The sequence below is a fragment of the Bactrocera oleae genome, chromosome X (assembly GCF_042242935.1).
Source record: "Bactrocera oleae isolate idBacOlea1 chromosome X, idBacOlea1, whole genome shotgun sequence".
Lineage (NCBI taxonomy): Eukaryota > Metazoa > Arthropoda > Insecta > Diptera > Tephritidae > Bactrocera > Bactrocera oleae.
Genome location: NC_091541.1, coordinates 28,828,633 through 28,844,193, shown reverse-complemented (window position 1 = coordinate 28,844,193; position 15,561 = coordinate 28,828,633). Strand labels below are relative to the sequence as shown.

General features: G+C 36.0%; 1 protein-coding gene across 1 annotated transcript in view; it reads right to left on the bottom strand.

Moving 5' to 3' along the window:
* The window catches only part of onecut, a 46,123-nt gene extending 37,643 nt beyond the window's left edge, over nucleotides 1-8,480 (bottom strand). The window contains exon 1 of the mRNA XM_036375950.2: nucleotides 7,982-8,480. The gene's annotated coding sequence lies outside the window, so the exon portion shown is untranslated. The remainder of the gene's footprint in view (nucleotides 1-7,981) is intronic.
* Between the last annotated feature and the right edge of the window lie 7,081 nt (nucleotides 8,481-15,561).

Genomic DNA, 15,561 nt, shown 5'->3' with positions numbered 1-15,561 from the left:
TGTTAATGCTTTACTATCCTTGGCGGAATGAACAGCAAGATCTCATTGAAAACGATAATGAGCAGACTTGCATAACACATCGTATTATATTGTAATTGAGGAAAATCAAAGAAAATATGATGTTTTTGAGCAAAGAGAACTTGAAAATGTTCTAGAAAGTCTTTATAATAAAATAGACTTGGACGAAGGTGCTCAAAATGAACTACCTATCGTGGAAAATGAGTTCAGAGTGTTGGCACTTCCAGTAATAAACCCAAATATAAATTTGCTGGACTTGCATGGCGAAGATTCAACAGATAATGGCACTGAATCTAATGGCAATATTAGACTTATTAAACTACCCCCTTTAATTCTTGTAGAGGAATTATTTTTTTTAGTTCAAAGTCTAAATACTAAGCAAAGAACCTATTTGACAAATTTGATGCACCACCTAAAAACAAATCTCCCATTTTATGAGTTCATTGGCGGCGATGCAGGTGTAGGAAAGAGTCGTTAGATATCTGCAATATATCAAGCTCTTAACCATCGTTACAATTCTACACCTGGATCCAATCCAAGTTCCTTAAAAGTTCTTCTTTGCGCACCTACGGGTAAAGCAGCATTCGGAATAGGTGGAATGACCCTTTATCGATTTAAAATTAATCATAATTGATGAAATATCGATGGTAGATGCTCGTATGTTTAGCACTGTTGATGCGAGATTAAAAGAAATTTTCAAAACAGACAGCCCCTTCGGTGGTATACCGATCATAGTGTTTGGTGATTTGAAGCAACTTTCACCTGTTGGAGATAGATGGATATTCCCTCCTAATCCCAGTGATGCATACAGCACTTTAGTTGGTTCCCCTTTGTGGGAGTTATTTAAATACTTTAAATTAACAGAGATAATGAGATAATGATATCACTCATTGAAACTCGAGTAGTTAATTTCGAAGAAGTTCCCGATGATGCCATACATTTATTTTGGTGCAATGAAGAGACAAATAATTTCAATGCCCTTAAGCTCAGTCGAATCCCAACAGAAGCTTTCCTTTCAACTGCAAAAGACTCAGTTAAAGGAATTGGTATAAATAAAAATGATAATATTTTGGAAAGAGTTAAACTTTTCAAAACTTCTGAAACGCAGGGACTGCCCTATGAATTGACACTAAAAACCTCCGCCAAATATATGATTACAGTGAACATAAACACGTGTGATGGCTTGGTTAATGGGACAGCTGGACAACTTATGCAAATTGATTTCCATTGTTCTTTTCCAACAATTCTGTGGATTAAATTTTTGGAGTCTTTTGGTTTCTTTCTGAAAGCACAACCGTCAAAATTGGTTTCCATGACACTCATACGAGTAATGTTAGAATTGGTGACATCTACTACCAATTTTTATCGCGGAAGTTAAACTCCACATTCCACAACAAATCTGAATGTACTATATTTCATGCTTTTGGCTTTGCTGATATCGTATATCAATATTTTCTTATTTTCGTAAAAACTAATGTTATCAGTATGTACTTTTGTACAACGATGATATGATAAAGTGATATTAGTTAGGTTGATATTAATATAAATATTTTGAATATTAAACAAAATATGGTAAAGAAGCTAAGAGATTTAAAGATTAGATTTAGACATATAGTTTTGTCAACATCTGGAAATATTTTACCGCCTTTGGTACTTGCAAATTGCGAAAATATAAAATCTTCGGATGCACACGAAACTCTTTCTACTTGTGCTGAAATTGAACTATTAGTGATTGTGTACTAAAGAGAATATATAGTTTCCATTTAAGAAGTCATATGGCAAATTCTGTAACTTTTATGAACAACATATATAGTGATCGAAGTGGAAGGATTTGCGAATTCATAGTCGTTTCATTGATAAAACGTAAAAATACTTGTATATCGGAGGTAAATCGGTTTTGCGATCTTTACTTTCGTAAATGGGAGGAAGCTAATCAGTGGCAATCATGAGAGGAACTGTAACTGTGTAAGTGAGCACGAAAATAAAGAAACCTAGTGAGAACTCTAAAAGCTTACATTTAGAGAGTTTTTTTCATCCTTTCATTAACCAAGTATTTCGGCATTTTTTATTCTTTTGATTTATACTACTATTAAAATAAATAAATTTGTCCATTACTTTAATGTCTTGAAATAACATACAACAAACAATTAAGAAAGGCCTAAGATGGTGTGTAACCGAACATTTTATACTCTTGCAACTTCCAAGAATCAAACCGGCTAAATACCTTCAGGTGTTGTCAATATTGGAAAATGTAGCGAAAGGGTTCAACTTCATTTTTCGACGAAATTGTGAATGTATTACAATAACATTTGGTATTTTATTAAGTTACATTATAGGTCATAGACTCACTTAGTTTTATTGTTATATTTTACTTCGCGTCAGCTAAAAATTTATTAAAAACATCTTCAAATGTGATACATGTGATATAAACTAAATCTAAAAGGCTCAATTTAATATATTGAGTTGATCTAGAAAACGTCAACCAGAGAATCGAAATTCATTGTAATATTGATATGAGGCTTAGACCAAGACAAATTTCATTTAATCATTACTACATATTGCTTACGGGAAAAATGCTCTCTGAGTTTCATTTAGGAACATCTCATACCATCACCAATATATATGGAGCAAAGTCAATTGGATGTTTGAAAATTGCGATATTAGTTACATGGGGGCTAGGGCAAATTTTCACCAGATTTCACCCCGATTATATTTATTTTAGACACACAGATGCACCGTTAATAGAAAAACACGCCCGCTCAATTCTATTGAGATAACTCACATATTACCAGAATTAACCCATTTTTGATATACAGACATAATATTATCAGGAAAGCATTCTCTCCGAATTCTAATTATATAATATATGTAATACATTGATCGTTAATTTCGGTAAAAAGTCAACCATGGGCACTGGGGTCCACAATTTTGGTATATGGGGGCTTGAACAGTTATACTACGGTTTTGACAATTCGTAGACTAGTGATATAATAACTTGAAGGCACTCTTTTTGCAAACTCTTATTTCGATATAGATTATAGATGGAATGTAAAATAATCAATTTTTTTTTATTTTCCCATGTAAAACTTGGTTGTACCATCCCATGTGTAAAATCTAAAGTGTGTAGCTTGTTTATTTAATAAGTTATCGCACTATTAGTAGTTTTAATCAAATCCGTTATATGGGGGGTGGGAGGGAGTTAGCACCCCATTTGCACACTTTCAATAGGAGTGCTAAAAATAATTGTTCAGAGTAAATTTGGTTATTACGTGTATAGCATTAGTTATTTCGGAGATATGCACATTAAACATGCAGATGCCCTCCCTAATGCAATTCGTTATACCAAATAACAGTCTTGCATCTTAATGTGGAGCATAATTGTGCCAATTCTTGGTTTGCGATTAATAGCGTTTTGTGAACATCGTGGTCCGATTACGCCCATCTACAATATCATCTACAATACAACCATCTTCCTATGGTGTCAAGAAATATGTGTACCAAGTTTCATCAAAGGTCGAATATATAATATATGATGTAGAAATGGAATTTTTTTTTGAGTCAAATACGTCAAAAACTTTCAAAATTTGTTTTTTAGTTTTTCTTCACAAGTATATATACTTAGCGTGAAAGTATTATTTTTCTAGGCAAAACGAAAAGCTTACTCTTCAACTCTTATTGCGTAAGAGCTAAGTAACACTCACCGCATAATTATTATTTTGTGAGGAATAAAAAAACTGTTATCAAATAACTCATATTTTGTAATAGAAAAATAAAAATCAATATATAACGATATATAAGGAGGAAAAAATTTAAATTGAAAATGAAATATGAACTTGATTTTTTGCCCATTTCCTCATAACTGTTACGGTCCCTGATCCTAGATATATAACCCTATATCTAACTCGATTAATTTTAGGTGATACAAACAACCATTAGTTGAACAAAACTAGTATACATGTACTCTGTAGCAACATGCTGAAAAGTATAAAAATGTATAATCATAATTATAAATTATTTCGCGATTTCTTGATGAAACTTGTGGAATCAAACTATTACTGCTCTCACAACATTCTGATAATCGGAAAATTATAAAGTGCTCTAACTATAATTTTGAAGCAGTCGGGAGGGGCATCTGTGATTCAAAAATATAAAAAAAAATTCTCTGCACTCAAAGATGTTTTAAATACAGTCAATCCCAGTTAAGTACCACACTCGCTTTGGTACCACATAGTTTTGTGCTTCATTCAAAAATTTATTTATAAATTTCTCCCTCTTATGTGCCACTTCAAAAACTTATTTTATTTTATTTTTTATTAAAACACATACAACAAAAATTTTATTTGTAAACAATATGATCTCATATTGCATTGCATATAAAGCAAAAGTTTTTTTCTTACTTCGTTACTTTATAATTAATATTTAATATTGCTAAAGAACAGCAAATTTTTATTAATTAAAACTTTATTGAAAAAGATTACATCTATATTTTTTTAAAAGATATTTTTATTAAACAGATCGTAAGTACCATATGTGTAGTACAATACCTAAGCGGAATTCTTTTAAGTGTCATTTCCTCTTAGGCACCCCAAATCTGCATCTTTGGTTGGCGCACTTAACCGGGATTGACTGTACATATCTCACAAACCACTAAAGCTAAATTGATCATATATATATGTTAGAGGCTATAAATTTTACAGCTACGATAATACGAAAAGGGTACATAGGATTTAGTGTAAAAATTTTATGTGAAACCATACCCATACCTCTGCAACTACCAACCAACTTCAACAATAACATTTTTATGTTTCAACCACGCCTACTTCACAAACATATATCACAATTATGAATTTCGCCTGATTCTTTCACTTTACAATATTGTATACATATATGTACATACATCAGGCACCAATTAAGACATCAGAACAAAACTTTACAGAAATCACCTTAAGGTCTATGAATTTTCAACCCTCAGATACCGAATATTTGGGCCTCAGTTGCTTGCTGACTTTATGACGAAAATATCGCTCAGTCTGTGATGTATACCATCTTATCAAATTTGACCAAATCTTTATTGTAGCCTTCAAAACAGGCCCCTGAGAATGCGCTTAATCTAGTTTTTCATGTACTTATAAGCTTTAGCTGAGATGACCTACAGTGCCTTCCGCGATTCTACGTTTTTTTCGGTTTTGGCTCATTTTTGGAGCGCCATTTGCTAGATTGTTGAACAGTTTCGGCGTCATATTCATAAACCCACGTCTAGTCCGTAGTAATGATGCGTTTGATGAATGTAGGATCCTCCGCTACATTTCAGTACTTGTTTTACGACCTCTATTCGACGTCGACGTTTTTTAAGATTTAGATTTGTTTAATGAGAATAACATTGATACGCTTCATTCCTAAAATGTGTTGAGAAATGTTGAGATCCTCTGCTTTTTCTCTGATGCCAACACGACGACTTTCAAGCACCGTCTGTTTTTTTCGATGTTAACGTCATTAACAGAACTTCACGACCTCAGTAAAGGTTTGCTTCGTACCGTTCAAATAAAATCAAAACTTTAGATATCTGATAAAACTTTGAACATGTGTTCACTGCCACCATGCATTTCGATAGGCAGAATCGGACCACTGCCGCGTCCACAAAATGCCGCTGATCGAAACCCTGTTAAATGCTATAACAATCAAGTAAAATTGGGCATAATGCCGCCCACTCCCCATAAAACGGTTAATGAGCCAATTTTTATAAATGCAAGAACTCACTAAGTACATACGTACATGACACAAATAGGCCTCACGGAAGCCGGTATCAAAATTGGACAATGAACACCTTTGGGTTAAATCATACATACAGGACATTGGTTAAAAGTAATGTCAGCGTTCCGCTCTAATAACAGTGCATCCTTGTATCTAAAATGGATAAAATCGGGTGAATATTTCTTCTAGCCCTTACTTTCGGTTGGCCTATTACCGTATATATCGATCAATCTGTGTCAATATCTTAACAAACTTAAGTCAACATATACTTGTAATATTGGATGTGCTATAGTTTAATGCCGAAAGTGCCATATAGTACATATAATGTTTTTGCTATTGTAGCAGACTTTATGCCGAATGTGTCGGTCAGTGTGAGAGGTATCTCATAAAATTGCTTGGAAACATGTTCCCGAGTATACTTGAGTAATGGCAAAAGTTATTGCAATCAGGCCAGATTTTTCCCTAGCTGAAATATTCGCGATATAGTGATTTGCATGCTTACATCTAAATTTAAAACTTTTATATTGGTCATTATGTGTTATATTTAAATGAAAGTGGACAAGGTTTCTTGAAAAAAATATGGTTTAGCACTAAATATGAATGAAAGAAATCTGAACGTCATCTGAACCTCATATTCCTAATATAATGATTTTCGATTATTTGGTTGAATTCTTCCTTACATTCTCAATGTAAAACAAAAACAAACTCTGAGGAAATTTTTCAAATCGGACCACTGTAACATATACATAGCTGTCATACAAACTGGACGATCAAAACTATGTCCTTGTATGGAAAACTTTTTTAATTGACGAGGTATCTTCACGATTTGGCTCAAATTATTAAGGCAACGGTACCATTCCTGAAGAAATCGTTCAAATTAGAGTACTTAAGCATATAGCTGCCATACAAATCAAGTTCTTGCGTGGAATCTTTTGTATTTGTAAAGGGTATTATAGTTTCGGTGCAACCAAGTTAACGTCTTGTTTTTGTTTAACTAAATGTTGATTTAAATGTTGAAATAAAGAACCTTCACAATCTAAAGTTTGATTTGTTGTTAGTTGCTTACATCTATTATACCTGTATTAACAATGGTTGATAACTTTGATAGCTTACTACTATACATTGATTGTTACTCTTATGCCGTGCGTAAATACATAGTATAGGTAAGCCTCTCTTTACATTTTCTTATTTAAGTATTTCTATTTTGTATTTTATATTTTTCTTTTCTTGAATTCTTGCTTCTTGTTGGCATACAGTATATGTGAATCAAATGCATACATACGGTTTGGATTTGCATACAAACGGATGCACACACTCACACTTACGTACATATGCATATGTGCTACCTAATGTGTGTTGTTCATTTATAAGTATTTGGCTGGAAGCCTTTACGTAGGCTTTGCACGTTTGTTTGTGTAATTAAACATTTTGTATAATTTTGACTACACACCTACCCATACTTGCATGTATGCAGTTTTTAAATATATGCGAAGCCATATGTGTATGTATGTATTCATTCAAACGAAAATTAGTTACCGTTGCATTTACATACATTTTCATTTTTTTAAGTGATATATTTTACACCAGAACGAGTTTTTTACTATGGATTTACAAATGATTTACTTCATTGTTCCGTTTTTCATTTAGCTATTTTTTCAACAATTTTTGTTATGCTTGCGAGATTCGTTATTTGTGCAAAGCTCAAAGTATGCCTTTATTTTGGAACACTTTCTGCCGCTTATTTCGTGTCAGAACACTATGTTTCAATCTTTTGAAGCTGCTGCTGCTCCTGTAACACAAGCTCTCAACTTGATATATTCAAACACCATGTATTGCCACATTTTCATGTGTTTTTGTATCGAGTGCATATGAATATTACCGAGTACGAAGGAGTAGGTAAACAGGCGAATTAATCGACGAAAATTAGGAATGCGGCTGTCACTGCTGACTCTAGCGATTGGAAACCGTGCGCACAACACAGTAAGACCATTGTGGCAACGGTAATCGCAACGGCAACGACAAGCAGACAATGACAGCGTTTTTCCTGTTACGCAGACATGTCCAGAGATAAACACAGAGTTACAAATGCACACACAACGAACGTAAGAAGCAGTAAAATTAGGGGCCAATGTTTATATTGAAGAATTTCCCACGAAAAACCGAAATTTGAAATATATGACATAATAGTTATCACAACATTGGAGCCACTCACTGTATGGTTACCGTTTTAGACGCATATTCGCAAGTCCCTTATTAGAAGAGGCAACACATCATTCTCACGTTGCTAACCTTTTAACCGTGTTTACACAATACACATACGAATTTCTTAATCGTACATTACATATCCATATAAAAACATATTTTCACTATTTTAAGTGAATATATATTATATTTATATATTTACTCAGTGAACAAGGCCATTTATATACATATATTAGCCCATCATATTCCTTTTATTATTTTTGTTGATAAAATTTTTGCAATTCTTTCTTTATAAATAAACGTATTCACAGGGTTTCTACATCCAAGCGCCAATAGAAATTAAAGATAACTTTTTAATTAATTTCTTAACCGTTTTTTTCGTTTTTTGCAATATTTTTCAAACAATACGCATTTTTGGCCACCGATCGCTACAACTAAAACTTTCCGTTTCTGTAGTAATTTTTGGAAGTGAGTCTAAATCAAACTGAGTTTCGAAAGCACGCGCAACTTGACATGCGCCCTGAATAGGTCGAAGAGCACAATTTTAAAAACAAAATAACAAGTACTAGAAACAATACCAGCCTATATGAAGAAGCTCGCCAACCCTTAATCGTACCCAATACTAGCTACTACCCGCCAACTACCCTTCGATATGTGCACAACCCCAGCACGAGCAGCGCCACCATTGATGTGGGCACTTTAGGTAAGCACAGGCGAAAGGCAAACATACAAAACCAACTAGATTTATATGCATGTTGTATGTTTATACATACCCTGCAGTCGAATCAAATAGGTTTAGGTTGCTATAGAGCTAGTGTGTACCACAAGCCCAACTAGTCAGCCAACTGGACTGTTATTTTTCCCATGTTGCTGTACTAAGAGAAGTCAAATGCGACTTTCAGATATATAACCTCTGCAGTGAAGAAACAAAAAAGCCAGGAAACATACTACGCTTTATTTATAATTTCTTGAAATGAAATGAATGAAATCGTGCTAGTCAGAGAAACAAACTAGTCGGACAGCAGTTTACAACACGAAATTTTGGTCGGCCATCCAGCTAGACACATCCGACTTATGCCAATTGCAGAACGATTTTCTAATATGCTATTTTATTTGGCCAGTAATTTTTCCACTTAACCGAACTAGAAAAACTTTGTATATTTTGTAACTGCTAAAACGGGTATATTTCTGACAAATAAATTTTTAGGCATTTTATGACTAGTTGATTTAGCTGCAGGGTATGTACATACACATTCAATTACGTGCACATATACGTATACGTATACATAGATATGTTGGTTACTCGTCGAAATTTCGACGAGTAACGTCAATTTGTTTGTGTTGGAACTGGTCGTGTGGTTAAGTGTAGCATAATGTTAGGCGAAAGAAAATTATAAAATTTGTAATAAAAGAAACGTTACAGTACATCAATGTTAAACCGTTGACGTACGACACGGCGAAATTTAGTCGTCAGTAGGTAAACATTTCATATATTTATTATACATATAAATACATATACGAATATATATTTTTAAGGGGGGGCGTAGGGTTTTTACTTTCGAAAAATCGATTTTTTTCTCTTATCTTATTGTTTAACATTTCAAGAATATGTCCTTAAAATTTTAGGTCGATAGAAGCAACATTCTTAAAGTTATTGTCTTATTAATCTCCTGGCCTTTAACGCTCCAACCAATAGTTCATAAACTTTAGACGCGTTTTTCTCAAAACTACTTTTTCAAAGTCCACTTCACTGTCATTTCAAAACTACTTGACCGATTCATTTCAAACTTTATACACATTTTCGACACATAAAATACCATCCCCCAACGTTTAGTAAAAATTTTTTTTTTACATTAAGGGTGTTTTCCATCCCCAATATGGCGAAATTTTTAGTGGAAAATAACAGTTTACACTTTAAATATATATTTTAAATGAAAAAAAATTATCAGAGAACGTTGGGGGGGAAGATTTGATCAAAATTTAACTAATTTTTCTTGGTTTTTTTTTCGGATAATTTCCAGCCGAGTTATGGCGAACACCCCAAATTGTTATTTTTTCTCAAGACGTTCTGCGGGAAGCTCTGTTACCGGCTTATGCTTCAATATTCCTGTATGAAAAAATTACCCTATATTGTCGAAAGTATGCTCAATAATGTACAAAAGGTCCGAATAAAATTACTCAATCCATATTTAAGAAAAAAATTCGCAAAAAAAGTCTTTTTTTACCTTGAAACCCTACCACCAAACCATTTGGAGTCCACGCAACACGCGTACGTCAAAGGAAAGTTGGGACAATCGAAAGTTCCTCAGATAAGCGAGAATTTACTCTAGCGCCATTCATTGACGTGGAAGGTGAATTCAAAAACGCTAGTGCGGCTGCACTAATAACGGCTTTGGCTGCTTTTGACATTAATCAGAACCTGTCAGCCTGGTTAAGTCATATGTTAAGCCATATACCTCGATCAATGAATTAATACTTCTACTCGACAGAGATATAAAACATGGTGCGGTGATGTGGTGGATGACATTATGGAAATAGTGCTGCATTAATCGCCTGAAACAGGTGCAAGGAGAAATATGATGCAATGCTTATGACCAGCCTGCTCATGACTTTAGGCCATTGGAACCAGACTCGGCGTCAATACGGGCATGGTATCATACTCGACCATGTTAATGAATTCGGGCTTAATTGACAATGCGAGCGAGAAATGGAGATCCATGAGGAATTAAACACAATGTTTTCATTGTCCAGTAGATAAGAATGGGCCAATGGTTCTGTGATCGACAGTTCCAACGGCAAAAGCTACATATGCACCGACGGATCGGTTCGGTGAAATAGGAACAGGAGCGGGCTTCTTCTGTAATAATTCATACGCAGAAGGTAGCTTCAACCTACAAATGTGACTACTAATAACACTATTCAGTTTTCAGGCCGAAATTTTTGGTATTACAGAAGGCGTCAAGTAGTCAGCAAGTCCATAAACCTTCTAGTGGACAGCCAATGGCAATTAAGGCTATCCATAGCTCCAATACTACGTCTCACTGTTTGAGATATGCAAGCAGGCAATAACCAGACCCTCAGCAGGTAGCTCAGTTAATATTGTATCACCTGTGTATACATATATAGAGATAGAAGAAAACAAAAAGGCAGTAAGTTGCCCCAGACCATTCAGCTCCTTAAAAGTTGTTTGACGTAATGGACCCTAGAGGGACACCTCAGGTCTTCGAACACTATCAACACAGGGCATACCATAAAACACCTACCATTAAGATCCCAAAAGGGGATTCGGTGGAATGTCCAGCCTTCAGCCGGATGTATCCACATTTTACCAAATGAACTGAGGTGGATAAGGCTTAATTTGGTTACCACCCGGGAGTACAGTGGGGCTATTGATGGAAGATATACCACACAAGTTCAGAATGTTGAAAAGTGTTTGTAATAGCAGTCACTCTTGGAAAGTAGTTTATTAATTTTTTACTTTTTAAATGTATTTTACACGGCCAAGAAAAATTATTCACTAAATTTAATCTTGAAATATAAACATATAAATCGACATAAAAGATTTAAAGTCAGATGAAAAGTCAAGATCAACAGAAATCACTATATCGCGTGTATAGGGGGAGATCTAGCCTACAGGCATTAGCATTCGGCATTATAAAAATACACTCGAGAACATCTGTTCACGCAATTTTGTAAAGTCTGCTGGACTAATAAAAACCACTATGTGTAGTATATGGGAACAGAGGTAATTCGTGGGTCGATAACGCACATTTTCGGCACTAACCTATAGTATATCCAGTGTCATATGTTCTTTTAATTTTCCTAGGATATCTTAGATATTAACCGATATATACGGTATAAACCCAACTGGAAGTATAAAATGTTTATATAATTCTTAATAATTTTCTTATATAAGGTATATGGGACCAGAGAATATGTTGCCAAGATTTTATCCAGTTTGGGTATTAGGACTTATCATTACCAGAGATAGATTAACTCTAAATTTCATAAGGATACATCATAGATTGACCAAATTATAATTTTATCCGTTAGACTATAGGATGTGTGAAAATCCTTATATTAGTCATAAAGGGACTAATTGAAATATTTGCCGATTTTAGGCACAAAGATACACTGTTATTAGCAAGAGATTATTTCTGAATTTCATTAAGAAATTTTAAATTTTTTTTAAAGTCAACCGGAAGTTCGAAAGTAGGTACAGGGCTAGAGGAAGTATTCATCTGATATGAAAATATTCTCCCCGAATTGAATACCTAGTGTTGCAATCTGCCGACTCACAATTTTATCGTAAAATTAGACCTTTTTTTTTTTGATGTTATACATACTCTGAACGTTTTGGTATTCGAGCGCTATTTGTGTTGTTTACAGTTACTTAAAATATTCATCTCGGCCAAAAACTTTGATAAAATCCAGAAAATTATTGCGGGGCTAATACTGTAATTGTTGTGAGTGAACCCAACTACGATTGCTTCTTCACAACTGGGTGTATGTGTCGCGGTAGAAGGGGAGTTCGGTAGGCTGATTGTAGCTAGTTTGTACTGCGAATTTAGTGAGACCCTACCTGGGCTACGTGGATAGGCTACTACTACTTGCGAGTAGTATCCCATTTATCCTAGGCATACGCCTGGATATCAAAGCCACAGTCGAGGCGAGGTATTTAGTGAATGGGTGGTAGCCAAAAGCCTCCACATTGTGAGTGGGCCGAGTGAAAGTTACTCATTTGATGGGCCTACTGGCGAGAGTGACATCGACGTGACGCTTATGAATCAGGCAGCAGATAGGGCGTTCGTTTTTATATAGGATTATTACAGGATATATGGTTACTCTCAAATCCATTAGATGATGGCGAGTTGGGGTACGCCTTTGGCCTGGTCAGGTCTACACCGTCCCCAGGTTTTGATGGTTTGAACGGCGAGATGTGTGAAAGCTTGTGGAAGTTCATTCCAGAATACATGGAGGCCACTTATAATAAGTGCGTGTGGGAGGGTAATTTTTAACGCGAGTGAAAAGATGTTAGGGTTGTTCCTCTTCTGAAGTCCCCGGATAAGATCAGGAGCGATCCTCGTTCTTATCGGGCCATCAGCCTCCTTTCAGTACTTGGAAAAGTGCTGGTAAGAGTAATGGTGAAACGCCTCCAGGATAGGCAGTATGGGTTGAGGAAAGGACGCAGTGTAGAGGATGCTTGGTTCTACGTTCAGGATGTTGGTAGTGAGAATGTCAACAAATTCGTCCTTGGTGTTTTTGTTGACTTCAAGGGGGCGTTTCTATTACCTAAGCCCTTATGAACGAGTGGTGCAACGACTGGAGGAGCGTGGCTGGAGGATGCGTGGCTATCCGAAAATTACTCTTTGGCGGAGTTACTTTTCGGACAGAAAAGCCTCTTTAGTCGGAATGACTGGGAGTGTGGAGATCGGAGTGGTTCGTAGCTGCCCACAGGAATCCATCTGCGGTCCAAATGTTTAGAACCTTATGAAGGAATCTCTGCTCGGGCAGCTCGAGCTCATCTGCAAGAGTTGTTCGTATGCGGACGAAATTCTTCTTCTGATTGATATAGTCGAGGTTTAGGTGTGGGGATTGACATATCGATGGAAAAAACAGTGACAATGATACATAAGGGCAGATTGTCGTCGGTTCGTTCACCGATTTTCCGGGTGACTGGGGTCAGGTATGTGACAGAAGTCAAATAGCTGGGGCTAGCCAGTGAAGGGATGTGTTTCACTCCACACTTGGTGAATTTGAAGGAGCGACTCCAGGCAATCGAGGAGCGATTGTGGGCTCGGGCGCCGTGCTGCCTGCACCATATATCGTGGCTTATTTGTGGCTTTGGCCACTTATGGAGCCGCACTTTGGTGGAAATCAGCCATAAAAGCTCCTCTCGGTGCAACGTTGCTTGATGCTTGCATGTTTGCCTGTATGTCGCACCGTTTCGACGGATGCGATGCAGGTTCTGTTAGGTGCACCAGCTTTGCACCTGGTTGTCATACAGCGCGCTGTTCCATTCAGGTTAAGAAGGGGCTTGTGTGTGTCATTACTGCGGAATGATTGGATTTCAGATGATGACGTAGAATGGGAGGGATATCTAGGGAGCAATAGGCTTCTAAATGATAGAGTCAGCAGTAGGTTGCAATACCGTTTGGACAATAGCCCTAACGGTCGGGTGACTTATGAGTACATCAGGGACGTTAGGTTTGTTAATGGTAACCCTGACTTCCTATTTTGTCTGCTTCTTTAGAGAAAAACGTGTGGTTAAGATTTTTCCATATTTTATAACTGTAATGAGTGGACGGGGTCCCAGTTTGCAATGTGGTTCGACCGATTTGGTCGTAGCGGCAGCGTAGGCGTGTCGCCATGGCTCTTTTTCAATAGATCCCTGTGGCCGTTTCGCTCTTTTGCAGGTAGTTAAAGTCGATCACACCTTATGAATGCCAGAACACGGTGGTCAGCACCTTTGCAGCCGATATTACAGTTTTCGCCTTATTCGGAAGAGGTTCGCCGTATGAAGTTTACACTTTCGACGTTTCCTTCGGCTCTGATGGAAAACAAGAACTAACTCAGAAACTAGTTCATATTGCACATAAAACACCGGTTTGAAGTAGCCTCATGGTTGTGCTTGTTCTCCGGAGTGAGTGGCCGCGCTCCCATCGCGCTGAATATTTCATGCAGGATATGACCCACGTGATCTTTCGAGATAAGTTACCTCGAGCTCCTTCAATCTGCAGTCTGCATTACGAGATCATAATCGACTACAAATTGGCTGAATTTAGTAAAATTGATAGTAACCGTCAACGAGAATATATGAAAAATGATACTGGTGTCATCAGATGGTGAGACTTAGTTCATGTGGTACAAATTTTAAGTTTTTGATGGCTAATAGATTTCATGACAACAACATGTTTAAAGATTTGCTACCTGTGTTAGAACGAAAAAATTTTGTTTTTATTATTACACTGACGAGAAATTTACATAAAACCCTTCAGTGGACTGAAATTGCTTTTCGGAAATAACTGAAAACACATCGTACATTCCACGAGTATGTGCTACTTAATAATGATTTTAGCATCGCCAATATTCATTTCTTAGTTGGTAGTTTAATTAATCTTAATTAAATAAATGCAGAGAAATTAGTAAACCTCGTTATATTTAGATACCACTGTCCTTGATGATTTAATCAAATTATGCAACCATGGCGAATACTAATTGAAATCGCATACATAAATCACTAAGTCGCATTCGTATTGCCTTATACGCCAAATGTGGATGCACAGGACTATCTTAAGATTTCGTAATAAACTGTGTGTCTAACAGAAATGTATTTCCCTACTACAAATTTAACATAATCTTAATACGTAAAGAAGGAGTAAGATCGGGTATTTTCAATATTATCAGGTGTCGGTAGAGCTTTTAAAAAAAAAAAAAAAAAACATTAGCTTCGGTCGAAGCTATAATACCCTTCACATGTGTAAAAAATCAACTTTAATCCATATGTTCCGACTTATATAGTTATAGTCCGATTTCGACTATTCCTTGATGTATATACTTGGTATACCTTAGAGCAATTTAGTGAGCGTG